Source organism: Lolium rigidum, chromosome 2 (assembly GCF_022539505.1).
Source record: "Lolium rigidum isolate FL_2022 chromosome 2, APGP_CSIRO_Lrig_0.1, whole genome shotgun sequence".
Classification (NCBI taxonomy): Eukaryota; Viridiplantae; Streptophyta; class Magnoliopsida; order Poales; family Poaceae; genus Lolium; species Lolium rigidum.
Window position 1 is genome coordinate 28,054,181 of NC_061509.1, and position 14,682 is coordinate 28,068,862.

The 14,682-nt window shown below is 44.5% G+C and overlaps 1 long non-coding RNA gene and 2 pseudogenes across 9 annotated transcripts; all 3 read right to left on the reverse strand.

Moving 5' to 3' along the window:
- Positions 1-1,888: 1,888 nt before the first annotated feature.
- LOC124691486 lies at positions 1,889-6,142 on the reverse strand. Of its 9 annotated transcripts, none has more exons than XR_006998974.1 (3): positions 5,846-5,913; positions 3,416-5,367; positions 1,889-2,308 (listed from the first exon to the last, which is right to left on the reverse strand). It is a non-coding gene; the product is annotated as an uncharacterized LOC124691486 (long non-coding RNA). The 9 variants fall into 9 exon arrangements; XR_006998977.1 differs by having other exon boundaries at positions 4,221-5,367; positions 5,846-5,912; XR_006998975.1 differs by lacking the exon at positions 1,889-2,308 and having other exon boundaries at positions 2,927-3,518; positions 4,221-5,367; positions 5,846-5,912.
- A 1,015-nt stretch (positions 6,143-7,157) lies between these two features.
- LOC124691484 lies at positions 7,158-8,692 on the reverse strand (annotated as a pseudogene).
- A 4,208-nt stretch (positions 8,693-12,900) lies between these two features.
- On the reverse strand, positions 12,901-14,423 carry LOC124691489 (annotated as a pseudogene).
- Between the last annotated feature and the right edge of the window lie 259 nt (positions 14,424-14,682).

Sequence of the window (14,682 nt, forward strand, 5' to 3'; positions counted from 1 at the left end):
AAATTTATAACTACACACGGTGTTTTACTTGTCATTGTTCACGCCACGTGGCTCCTCATGTTGCTGTCCAGGAGATCCTAGCCCAGGACAAAGCACGAGCAGACACATCGCAATGTGCACCATAATTGGCACAAAGTATGCGATGCACCATGCGGCGAAAGATGTCGATCAATACTTCACGATCGCGTGCAAGATGAGCGGCATAATGAGCTGCGGCGAAAGGTGAATGAGTTGATTACTCCAGCTGAGAGAGTTGCCGTTGAATATGAAGGGTAATCCAGAGGGAAGTATTTGGTGAAAACTGATAAGGCTAACTCATGGCCATTTGTCAATCGGATATGCACATAAAACGTCATAAAATCATGATAAGCCTTCCAACAGAGTGGTACGTACGGAACATGTGGAGGGAATGCATTGGCAACTTATTATGCCAATCATGGAGCTATATATACTAGATTTAGATGTGCGCCTTGGCGCACGATCCCGTGAAATTCACATTGATTTAAACTTATATGACGACGATAAAAAAAATGTGGTGGGAATTGTTCAAACATTTTTGGTCACTGTTCTATCACGGTATTTAGAGGCATTGATAACTTTTTATGTTAACCACCAATAACATGACATCTTTGATGTAAAGCCCACTGTAGCTACAATTTTTCAGTATTTTCTTTTCAGTCTGCACCATATATCTTATGAACATATTAGACAGCAGGAGTGACAACACATTTGGAAGCAAATACACACCGTCAAAATTCAGTAGACCTTGATGATTTAATTATAAGGACCTAATTTGATAACAAATAATTCAGTAACAAATTCAATATCATGAACATAAGAAGCAGATAGTATAACATACATACAGGCAGCAAAAATAGAAAAATATATTGAAAGATGTACTTATAGATGGTTCCGACATAACAAAAGTTAAATACATAAAGAAGTCCCATTCATGTTCACATCAGGCAGCTCCTTGAACAGAATTCTGTGCACGGATAGATCCCCAATTTTTTGGCATCCTATCCAAAATGCTGAACCACATCTATACCAAATCAAAGGAATTCCCAGTCTATATATAAAGCATGGGAGCTTACAGAACAATTAAGGTGCTCCGGCCATCACACCGATAAACATTTTGTAAAACACTATGTTAAAAATTTATACAAATCAATGGTAGTGAACAAACAAGCGGATGCAAAGAATGTAGGAAGGCTGATTATACCGAAAGCAACCCATTACATATTGTATCCTTTTGTTCTCCAAATTTATTTATATGATGTGTATACGTTTCTCCAAAACCGGATATAAGAAGGCTGATTATCTATGAGCATGAAAAGGCACATCGCTATCAATCACCAATAAGACACTACAATGTTACAAAAATTTATTTTTGTGAAAAATATTGTTTGTCCAAAGCAGGAACCCTGGTGTGAAGCATGCATAATTATCTGGTTCAATCCAGATAAAGAGAAGTGTTTGTCTATGGAGATCATCTACAGCACTCAAACTTTCAATTGTAAGCCAGTGATTAGATTGCTTATACCTCAGAATTCACAGGCATAAGGACCCCGTAAATATGTGTCAACTCGGTGCAAGCTTAATAATGAACAAAGAATATACCATAGCTAATTCTCAGGAAGTAGTGCACAACAACATAGAACACAATCACATCAATATTACTAATTCTCTGTTCGGATAGTCTTCAATCAGATGTTAAAGAACTAAAACATAGCTTAATCCAATTATACTGAATCTTTCAAACTCATGTCAATTATTTGTAGATAGAAACCTAGAAAATTATATTTACTTTTTTCATAGGTTTGAAAGATTGACAATGCTTATATGCTTGTGTAATAATACAGAGATTGTCAGTTTGAAAGTTTGCAAGCATTACACAAGCATATAAGCTGAAATACCATCACGGTCTGCATGCCCAAAAGATATCACTCCATGTCCTCACGGTCTCACCTAAAATGTATTTGACTGAAATGAATGTCCAACCTAAGCCATTGCAAATTCATGAGCAATGAAAACTTCAAGTCTTACCAGGGAAAACTACACTAACATGAGAAAGAGAAAACTTGAGATATATGCAGTTGCAAGTACTCAAGAAATTTGCTTGATGCATATAGGAGGAGACATGAGACAAATTTCTTACCACAACATGGACCAAGTACTCACCATCAAAAGATTTAGCTTAAGAAAATAAATAATCTACTGCATAGGAAAAGAAGAAAAGATATCAGGTCACATAGTCGAAAGTGAGAAATCACATGTGATTTCATCAGACCCATCACGCTCCTATCACCTGAAACAAAGACCATAAACCACACCAAGTTTATTCTGCAATTCATAATCTGAAGGTATTTCAATAAATGACATGGGTTAAAACAGTAAAGAAGAGTGAATGGACGCCTCAGATGTACATTCACAGGAAGATTAATCACAAGGGGCTTTTACTATTAGCAAATATTTAATTAGAAAATACAACACATGCAAATGGTAGGAACTCTGACAGGCAAGCATATGCATTTGTTTGACATCATAATCATGGCCATGCAGAAATAAACATTATTATTTATGTCCTCTCAAGCTAGACTTAAGGCATTAAGCGTGTACACATTATTCTGCTTTACCTCGGAAAAACCAAGTTCAGATGTTCAAAATGAAATAAGAAAATATCATAAGGTGGCTCGTAAGATTATTCATGAATATACAAACAATATACAACGAAGAATCTTCACCACATGGATCATAACACCCACTTGCTCGCAAGATATGAGCAAATCTTAATTCATATGCTCTCTCCTAGTTTTGTTCAAGAATGAAATACACAATTTTGACAAGACATATTAGAGATCAGGAACATATACATATATCCAAGGTAGGAAAAAACACTATTTCAGTAGCATATATGCCTCATACCTGACAATCTCCAAAGTCATTTAAATAAATATGTGTAATAATGTCACCATTTAAACTATATAAATGATGGCAGTGCAAAAAAATCTGCAAAAAAATGCCTCCCAGCATAGCAACCAACTTATAGACCAACAAAATAATCGAACCAGCAATTCATTATCCATCGGCCTCTCCGACAAGTTAGAGATGGTCGAACAGATGACGCTGGGAGGGTAGAAACCTCAAAAAAGAATACATGAAACACGTAAATTAAACAGAAGAGAAGTATCAGTGCAACAACCAGAAAGTAGAGAGTATCTACAAAGACCAGGTGGAACAAACAATATGAGAAATCTACGGGAGGAAGAACTGGAAAAACCAAGACATTTACTACAAGTGGCTCGTGTTGTATATGCAACCAATAGACAGAGACACACATACAACAAGAACACAGCGGGTCCACAGCACACACGCAAGTCAAATCCAAAGCAATGAATTTTAAAGTCACCCTCACTTCTTTGGACTGAATCGATGGAGGGCTCTGATTCTCTTGATCTGCCTCTTCAACTTGGCTGTCACCAGCAGCGGAACATCTCTGTCATCGACGAAGGGGAGAACTACATTAGGGGGAGAAACACCATGATACTTATTATTTTCCTAACCAGCTAGCCCTAAATCAGAACATCTCTTTAATGAAGTGGAAATGTAAGCCACCATCCAGCTAAAATTATTACCTCTTGAATCAACCGAGACAAGCTTTACATAGCACAAATATAAATACCTCCCAAATCAGCTTTCTCGGTAGCTAGCTTCAGTCATTGTTATTCGGGGTAAATCCAACTAAATCAATTATGCACGTAATAAGAAAATCGGGTCTTTTGTCATGGTGGTGCACTATATATGTCAAGGGAAAATTAACCTGAGAACTTCATTAAGTATTATGTGTGCTAGTTTCTCAAACAAACAAAATATAGGAGGCTAATGCTAACTAATGGTGCGTTTTCAGTAAGGAGTAAAAAATTAAGTAAACCTTATTCAAGGGAGTACCATGTCAAACGATGAAAATCATTTATCTTAATAGGTCAATTGCGCATATGAGTGCAAATTTTTTTAAGCTGAACTAATTACATGTCAAAATAAGAAAGAGAGAAGGAGACACACGTGTAACAGAATTTCCAAAGTAAAATGATTACTGAAGTGCTAAATTAAATTAACTGGATGGCAACCTAGTTGAGATAAACGATGCATATTCATCACAAGCTCATATAATCAAACAGGGGAATAAGTAGAGGTGTGCATTGATCATCGACTGTACTCACCCAAGGACATGGGAGAAGAGTAGAGTAGGTAGCTCGAGGCGAGAATTTGTGGTGCCACCGTCCTAACCATGCCACCACGAAGCTGACCTTATTAGACTGCTCCTTGTATAAAAAATCTCGGCTAAGATGGATTGTTCATTTGTTCATGTAGGATCGATCTGCTACCATACAAAATGAATTAAGGTAGATTCTCACACACTTTGTAAAGTTTCTCTGTGATGAATCATCATATTCCTGATACCAACTTTGAAGTGCCAAGAAGAAATTACCAAAGCAAAATACAAACAATAAATCCTTCGCGGCTAGGATATAGCTCCAGATCAACTACTATGACATGGCGGTATCTTGTTCTCTCATTACTCTACCTCCTTATTGTTTGAGTCCTCTGCAAATGCAGTAAAACCAATCATGTGTTGTGATCATACATAACAGTTACTATAAATTAATCAGTGAAGTAAATGGAACCATATGCTCACCCAACCTTGTTCAGGTTGCAGTGACTAAGGCACTAAGCTCGGTGATGAATCATCCACTATGTGGTCTTAGGTACCAACCACGAAGAAGAAACCAAGCTCTCACCCCAACAAAAAAATTCACTTAGACCCAATGTGTTAGCTGCTGCCACAGAATAATGTATAAATTGGTTCTTCAAGTAATTGGTGGAGAGAAGAAAAGTCAGGAGAAACAATTAACAAAGTGATTAATTTAGAAGTCCAACCTGCAACTAAGAAAAATCCCAAATCGAATCTGCTGCTCTGCGAGCGGACGTGGATGCTGAGAATTCCACCCTTGTCCTACTATTCTTGAACCCATTGTTTAGCCAGTCAAGAATGAAGTAGACCTCCACGATGAAGACGAAAACAAACCTTCCTCCACCACCGAACAGCCGCCACAAACTCGTGCATACACACACACATCAAGATTTCTACTCCGAAATTAGTGCAGCTGAAGCTAACAAAATCAAGATGACCTGTCCATTCATCACAACACACACGCTGATTGCACACGTATTACCTTCCTTGAATATGTAGTCAGCCAGCGTTGCGAACGACGGTCAATGAGCACACGCTACTGCCCCATCGTGCGAGCCAACCAAAAACAACCAATGTTGTATCATGGAGACCAAGTGACTTCAAGATCACCTAATCTGTAAAATAAGCGAGAATGCAGACATTCAAGATCAACAATTGTACACAATTCCTAATAAATCATGATCACTTCCGGAACTTCCATGCATCCATAGGGTAGCAGATTGGGACTGAATCTAACCACATAAAATCAGTAAAACAAGAAAGCACAGGAGTAAAACAAGGGCTAGTTCTGCTGTTATCCATGATGAACAACTGAACAAGATAAAAAAACGTCCATGGCTTCCATGAAGTGGGTTCTTGATTCCTCACTGCATACAACTAATATAGCAGCTAGTATCAACTACTAATCAAGTTATCGGTGTACAAGTATAAATCAAAATTGATCCAACAGAGAAAACCCGATGAAACAATTTGAACAAAAATTGATCCACATCAATGAACACACGGCTTCTTAAGTGCTAGCACATTCCACATGATACACAGATTTTTTTTTTTGCAAGAGTGGAGGAAGGTGGAGGAGGATAGGGGCCTAACCTACAGTAGCTAGTTGTGGAGGTGGGCGGCTCCAGGTGCTCGGGGACCGGCAGTACCTCTGGGAGACGCCAGGGTCAACAGCTCGGGTAGGGGCTGCAGAACGAGGCGCCAGCAAACTCCGTAGCGGTGTTGCCATCCAGGGGCAAGGTCCTTCACCTCCAGTCGCCAGTCACTGCAGGGCTGCAGGGCTGTCCAGGGGCGAGGTCCTTCACCTCCAATCGCCAGACTCCGGGCGATTGTGCCGTTCATCCAGGCTGCGTCATCGGGGAAGAGCAGCAGAGTGGTGAGGTCCTTCACCTCGAACTGCAGGGGACGGAGGGGTTTGCGGCCGCCGCCAGGTGGTGCCGTTCATCGAGGCAAGAGCAGCAGATGGGCGAGGTCGTTCACCTGGAATCGCCGGTCGCTGCAGTGGACGGTGAGGTCTGCGGCCGCTGCAGGCGCCGATCCCCTCAGTGTGGCTCCGATCAAGCGCGGGGCGGAATAATTCCCGGCGATAGCGAGACGGCGCTGCTCCGTGGATGGCGAGGAGGCAGCGCGAGCGGCGGTGGCGGCCGAGCGATGTGGGGTTCCGGGAGGAGATGAACTGGGAGAGGATAGGGTTGTTGCTCGATTGGGTTGGCTGAGGAGAGATATTTCTGGCCTGAACCGGCCCAATCCTGCCGTGACGCGTGGCCCAGCTGGGTGGAGGCAAAGCGAGCGAGCGGCCAATCGCTCAGCGCGAGGTGCCTATCGTGGATAGCCTCACGATGCCCCATGGGGGTGCAGCAATTATACCTTTAGATTCGATGACTTTGTATACGTCAGTACGTGGCGCCCAGGTCGACATTCTCCAGTTTTGGCAGCTCCATAAGCTGTGTATATTGACCCGTTTTGGGGTATGTTGAGGAGAGGAAGTCGAAGAACTTCTTCTTCTATATATTTTGCATTTTATCAGTTGGGTTAATTTAGAACTTGGTTGAGACTAGACTGTTCAAATCCTGGCCCATCCATTGTCCAAGTAGCCAAATTTGCTTGGAGGAACAACGGGAGGCATACATATCTGGAACGGATACACACATGAAAATTCAAAACGCTCATGTAGTTTCGGATACACAGTGATACATAACCGTCGCTCGAAAGCATCCACACAATTCATGCGTGCTGCAAGAGGTAAATAAACCCCCTTACAACTTATTACATGGGGCTACAGGACGTATGTATATATACGCTGTATACATATATACTGGCAAATCATCGTACTTTGCCTATGTAAAGAAAAACATGGGCCTTACATATAAAGGCATAGAAGTGAGAAGAAATGCTCGAGTATATCTTATACATGCTGAGGAGTGTTGTTTGGTGGTGTGGCCGACGTGGCAAGGATGACATTACGCCTGCCTCGTTCCGACCGGGAGTTCTCAGCGAACTTTTGCCCAGCAAGGTGGAGACCATTCTTCTTCTCCTCATCGGTCCACTCGGAACCGTAGTAATCTTCCTCGGTGGCGTTGGCGTTGGCCGGGAAGAACATGGAACCCCATCTGTGGGAAGTGCACGAGTGTGACGGGAAGCGTGCAACACATGATCATGATGCCCATATATTGCAGCCCGGTACCGGTTGTGTACCGTGAGGACGTGAAGAAAAGTAGTTGTGTGAGCCCTGCGCCAAAATTGCCACCAGCACTCTGTCATTCCGGAGATGATACCAAGCGACCGTCGGGAGACGAAAGGGGCGACACCAAAGATGGCACCACAAGCAGCTTGGGCACAAATGGAGAAGAGGACCATGGCGGTGACGAGGCTGGAAGAGCAGAGGCGCGACCGAGCCAAAGGCGAAAGCGCCACCGGCGGTTTGGAGGATCCAGATGTTCCAAATGCGGCCACGCATACCAAAGTAGCGGGCAAGGAGGTCGGAGAGATAGCCACCCGCGGGGCGAGCAATAATGTTGGCCATGCCAAAGCAGGCTGCGATGGTGCCGGCGGTGCCGAGGTCTAGGTGGAAGTGGTCGAAGTAGTACTCAGCGATGACATTGTCGGTGGTGAGCTCGACGCCCATGCTCGTAGCCATAGAGGAGGACGAAGATCCATGTCCGGTAGTTTGTCACAGACACCCCATAAGACCTTGGAAAATTTGTCTTTCTTCATTTCTCCTTTCTTTTGGAGGCTCCCAAGGTTGCCGTCGGGGAGATCTTGCCCCATTGTGAGCACAAGCGGACCCATGACGATGTGCATCATCCCCGGCACAAAGTATGCGATGCGCCATGCCACAAAGGCCGTGGCGCCACACTTCTTGATGGCGTGGAAGACGAGGGGCATGATGAGTTGCGTGGCACCACCACCCATGTTGCCCCACCCCGCCGCCAGCCCGTTGACGGTGCTCGATTATCTTGCTCGTTGAACATGGTGCTCATCCAATACGGCACGACACGAATGTGGCGAGGAGAAGCCAATTAGGAAGCGGACCGTGATATACCCTGCTGCATCGTCGATGAGTGACATGCAGAAAACGGTTGGCGCGGCGAGCATGACGAGGAAGGCACAACCATAGCGTGGCCCTAGAAGGTCGCATACGGCACCCATGACAAGCCTGGAGAATATTGAGCCGGACACGGACGCTACACCAGCGTTGCCGATATCAGCCTTGGCAAGGTTGAGGTTGTCGCGGATGATGGGCACCAATGGTGCAGCGGCGAAGGTGGAGACGAAGCACGTGAAGAAGGAAATCCACGAGAGGTGGAAGGTCCGCATGTGCGGGTTGGCGAAGGAGAAGAGGCGGAACGACTTGGCCTTATTCTCTGAGTCCACTGGAAGCGTGAACTTGCTCGCTGCTGCCGTCCCCGTGTCCCCATGAGAGCCGGCCTCCACCTCCATTGCTGTTTTCCTCTCTGTGTGAGCAACTAACTAAGCTTGCTATTCTTAGCTGCTGCCTCTAGAGCTTAGCTTGCAATGTAACGGTGGTAGTGGTTTATGCTGTGGGTCTTGCATCGATCAACGCGGTATTTATAAGAAAATTAGCAGCAGAGCTGGCATTGCGATTATAGCTCTTAGTCGATTCTCCTGTGCTAGTTAACAAAGAATGAAGATTCTGCCCTTTGGGCATCATAGAACAACAATCTGCAATTTAACAATTGCATCTGACGGAGCCGTAAACAATAATGAGTTTGTTAATTACTCCAGCTTGGCGAGCTGGCGTTGAATCTGGAGCTCAATCAAGAGATAACAGCACTAATTTAGGGAACCCTGGCGCCGCGTCTCCCCCGTCTGTGTCTTTTGGAGCTCCTACTTATCCCATGGGATCCACCAAGGATCAAGCTTGTGACTCAACAATTGGAGATAATGTAAGTTGACTTACAAATGTGCCTGGTTATCAAGCGGGTAATGTCAGAGTCAGCTTCACCTCTTTAGTCAGAGTCGACAATGTAGCTCCCATCCCAGTCGGTCGTCTTTCAGTTTAACCCGGGGTTGGTTTAGTTTTCAGTTGAGTACATATATGCTTCAAGTTTGCATCGAGTATATGTGCACTACTACTAACTTTCGGACATCTTTTACTTTATACTATTCTTTCATACAACGCAAGCTAAACTAACTGTGAGACGCTCTTTCATAAAATCGAATATGTCCAAATTACGCAGATAGGTATTGTTTGCGTCAATAATACTTTGATGTGTTAATTTGTCAGCCCTGCCGTGTACATCCGAGTTGATGATGCATAGAGGTAGGTAGCTACGGTCAGACAGCCACCGGGCCAGGGGACAAGGGATATATGTCGCTTGAGGACCCCGGAGATCCAAGAGATAGGTAACAGCAGCTACTCCTACCTACACAACATATCTATCTGCCATTCACATCTCTCTACACCTTATGCAGGGCGATCGCTGACCCCGTCTGGCGCGCTTGTCTCGCTGATTGCTGATGGACAAGTTAATAATATTTTTTTCGATGGAAAAAATATATTAATAGCATGAAAGTACTAATTACATGTAGCCTCTGCAGCAACGGAATGATCTAGTGACAATGCATGCATATGCACATTGCCAAAAAAAGAAAAAAGAGTTATAAAAAAAAGTCTCGCTTTAGAGATTTGTTTTTTATAGCAGGAGACCAAACACCACCAAGACAGTACCAGCAATCTATCTTCTTAAACAATAACGTCTTCAAAAAAGAACAATGCACAAGCACCGTCATCATCCTAGTCATAGATCATAGGTTTTCACCTAGGAAAAAAGTCCGAGGCGATTGCGAGGCAGGACCAATTAAGACTGAGAAACCAACAGGAAAAGCCCAAGGCAATAGGGGTGTTCCATTCAATCATGCACAAATGTGCCAAATATAGCACCAATTAGAAGTGGTTTGCTATTTTCTTGCCAAGTTAGACCGTTTTGATCCCGAAAATCCCTGTTTCGGCACCTACCTTGCATGGGGTGACCTTCACAAACACAACCAACTAGGAAGACCCATGGCAACAAGCGTGTTCCATGCCACCACAAGTGTGTGAATTCTTGCACCATTCCAATGTGGTTTGTGATAGCCACAAATCCGTATGTACTAACTCGTTGCGACTGCAAGTGCAGAGTGTTGTACCAAGCGGCTTTTCCCCACAAGATTGACTCGAGGATTTATGTCATACTTCTGGGGAATTGGCTAGAGTTATCTTCTTTTTCTCCTCTTCTAGCAATCATGCAAAGTAAAGGTTTCCCTTGTGTCCCCAACTTCACCTTGTGGTTGTCAAGCACAATGTTTCTTATTAGTAATAGTAAACAAAAGGATAACTTAAAGTAAAGTGAAGTAAATAACCTAAACAAGCTAAATAAAAACATTAAAAGGGTAGTGGTTTTTAGGTTTTGTGTGTGTAAGTGAAGAAATTATTTTTGGTATATTCGGATTAATAAATTGCACTAAATGTAAAGTATGATAAAATTGTTGGAAGGTGTTTCTAATGATTAAGAATGGACCGGGTTTATGGGTTCATTTGTCTACTCTCTTTTAAAATTATAGTGGACATAAATAATTCTTCAAAGACATAATATTGGTGGTGGAACTTCTGCATATGCATCTAGCAAAGCAGTTATAATGTGTATTGCATGTCCATGTCGTCTTAATTCACATGCAGGACGATGATTTGTGATTCTCTCTCCTCAGATCATCCCCGGGCTCTAATATATGTTAGCATCAAATTATTTATCTCATGGCTACTTTTTCTAGGGACTCAAATTTATAGTTACTGGTTATATATCGTTACTACTTAATTTGTTACATATCCATTGTCTATGTCTTTTAGAGCGAGGTGGAAAAGAAAGAGAGAATAGCCAAAATACCACACACGAAAATCGAAGTGTCAAAATACATGCCAAACTATAGCTGTTATATTGTGATCCAAATTCATATACTAAAAGGAGGCTAACTTCTATAGTGAAGTTTTGATGGCTGACGCCCATGGTTTTTACCTCTCTTTGTTGGAGAGGGTTTTTCACTTTAAAATCTTGTGTCTCATGCGTGTGTTCTTGTTTCGTTCTTCGTTATTTACTTGTCGCGTTTATAACAACAGCTATTGACTAACTGAGACTAACTTTCTCGATGAAAGACATAGATACCCTTACGGTTTACATAACAACAACATAATCTAGCCTTCATACGGTTTACAGAACAATCAGGTGCTGCAATCAAGAAAGGAAAAGGATCATTATCGTGGTGGGAAATCTCCCATGCTTGACATGTTGATGGAGGCACAACCGGATCACAGGACGATGTGGTCTTCCTCTTCCATTTCTTTCAGCACATGAGCACAGCGGCGAGAAGGGTGAGGGCGACCGCTAGGGCCAGCGACAGTAGGGGCACGGGGACTAGCGGCGGGGATGGGAGAGTGGCAGCAAGGGCAGAGCTGGGGGAGCCGGTCGCTGCTGGGTGCCTAGCTAATGGCGGGGCGTGCGGGAGTGGGGCATCGGCACCGGCATGTCCCTCCTCGCATAGAACAGAGAAGGGTTGCGGGAGGGGAATAGCTAGAGGTCTTTTTTTCTTTTACACGGATGTAGATAGGGGCAGTTTCGGTGAGTTAAAAAACCTGACAGTTTGACTAACGGAATTAGTTTGACAATAGTAGAAGGTCGTGATAGTTTGGCATGAAAACCCCAAATAAGGGTGGTATTTTGGTGCTTTGGTTTTTTATTTGTGGTATTTTGACACTTTTTCAAGAGATAGTTTGCTTTCTAAAAATGCTTATATTTTTGGAATAGATGTAGTAATATATATCTAACTCAGATCCGTCTCAAGGATAAGACAGAAGGAAATATTTGGTAAACATGTTGATCGGTTGGATATGCACACGAACCGTCGTGAATAACCAGTGATAAGTGATAAGGGTTCCAGCATAGCCATACGTACGGAATATGGTACTGGGGAAGATAGAATGTATTGGCAACTTACGTCAACAGCTTCGACTCATATATATTTCAAATCATGAAGATATATATATGTACGGTAACTTATTAACGTACGCCAACCACTAGCCATACCAATCATGGAGCTATAATATTCGATATATCCACCTACACAACATATATGTACGTGGCCAATTCGATATTCTCCAGTTTTGGCAGCTAATCAGGGTCTGTATCTTGACCGGTTGTGGGGTGTGCGGCGGAGAGGAAGTCAAAGGACTTCTTCATTTATATATTTTGCATTTGGTCAGTTGGGTTAATTTGGATCTAGGCTGAGGCTTCACTATTCAAACCCTTGCACATGCATATTAGTCAAAAGTATCTAAATTTAGAAGGGAACAACCCGGGGCATACATATTAAACGGATATGAGTATCAAAATTCAACTTGTTTCATCCAGATTCGGATCCACAGTGATGCATAACCGTCGCTCAAAAGCGTCCACCCAGTTCATATATAGAGATAGGCATACATATTGCTCTATACACTACAAAAAGTAATTAAATCCCCCTACATGTTATTACGTGGGGCTCCGGGGCGTATGTATATACGGTGTGTATATAAATGGCAAGTCATACGTGTGTATGTAGAATTACTTGGGTATCACACGTAAAAACATAAGTGACAGAAAATGCTCGAGTACATCTTATACATGTTGGGGAGTGTTGTTTGGTGGTGTGGCAGACGTGGCGAGGATGATGTTGCGCCTGCCGCGCTCCGAGCGGCAGTTCTCGGCAAACTTTTGCCCAGGGAGATGGAGCCCCTCACTCTTCTCCTCTTTCGTCCACTCGGATGCGTAGAAGTCTTCCTCGGTGGCGTTGGCATTGGCTGGGAAAAACATAGAACCCCACTGTGGAAAGTGCACAAACGCAACAGGAAGCGTGCAACACATGATCATGATGCCCATGTATTGAAGTCCCGTGCCCGTTGAGTATTGGGATGATGTGAAGAAAAGAAGTTGAGTGAGTCCCGCGCCAAAATTGCCACCGGCACCGGTCAGTCCAGAGATGATACCGAGAGACCGCCGAGAGATGAAGGGGGCGACACCAAACGTGGCTCCACAAGCAGCCTGGGCACACACGAGAGAAGAGGACCATGGCGGTGACGAGAGGCTGGCAGAGCAGTGGCGCGGCCAAGCCAGATGCGAATGCACCACCGGCGAGTCTGGAGGATCCGGAGGTTCCACGAGCGAGCACGCATACCGAAGTAGCGAGCACCAAGGTCGAGAGGTAGCCACCCGCAGGGACGAGCAACGAGATTGGCCATACCAAAGCAGGCTGCGATTGTGCCGGCGGTGCTGAGGTCTAGGTGGAAGTGGTCGAAGTAGTACTCGGCGATGACATTGTCGGTGGTGAGCTCAACACCCATACTGTAGCCGTAGAGGAGGACGAAGATCCATGTCCGGTAGTTTGTGACAGCACCCCATAAAACCTTGGAAAACTTGTCTTTCTTCATATCTCCTTTCTTTTGGAGGCTTGCGAGGTTGCCATCGGGGAGATCTTGCCCCAATGTGAGCACGAGTAGCCCCATGATGATGTGCATCATCCCCGGCACAAAGTAGGCGATGCGCCATGCGACGAAGGCTGTGGCGCCGCACTTCTTGATGGCGTGGAAGACGAGGGGCATGATGAGTTGCGTGGCGCCGCCACCCATATTGCCCCACCCTGCCGCCAGCCCATTGACGGTGCCGATGATCTTGCTGTTGAACATGGTGCTCATCCAATACTGGCACGACACGAACGTGGCGAGGGAGAAGCCGATTAGGAAGCGGACTGTGATATACCCTGCTGCATCATCGATGAGTGACATGCAGAAGACAGTTGGAGCGGCAAGCATGACGAGGAAGGCGCAGCCGTAGCGTGGCCCGAGGAGGTCGCACACGGCGCCCATGACAAGCCTAGAGAAGATGGAGCCAGACACGGACGCTACACCGGCGTTGCCGATGTCAGCCTTGGCGAGGTTGAGGTTGTCGCGGATGATAGGCACCAAGGGCGCCGCGGCGAAGGTGGAGACGAAACACGTGAAGAAGGAAATCCATGAGAGGTGGAAGGTGCGCATGTGTGGGTTGGCGAAGGAGAAGAGCCGGAAGGACTTGGCCTTGTTCTCCGAGTCCACTGGCAAGGTGAACTTGCTCGCCGTGGCCTCCTTAGCCCCGGTCTCAACCTCCATCTTTCCCTCTCTTGGAGCTAGCTAAGCTTCTTCTTAGCAGCTGTTACCTCTCGAGCTCCGCTTGCAATGTAATGGGGATGGTGGTGTTGTGGATCTTGGGTCGATTAACGCGATACTTATAGCAACATGCAGGAGAGTTGACAATGGGCTGATAGCTCTCAATCGATTCTCCGGTGCTAGCTAAGGTACAACTAAGATTCTGCCCTTTGGGCATCGTAGAACATCAATTGTCAGTTAAACAATTTGCATCTGACGGAAT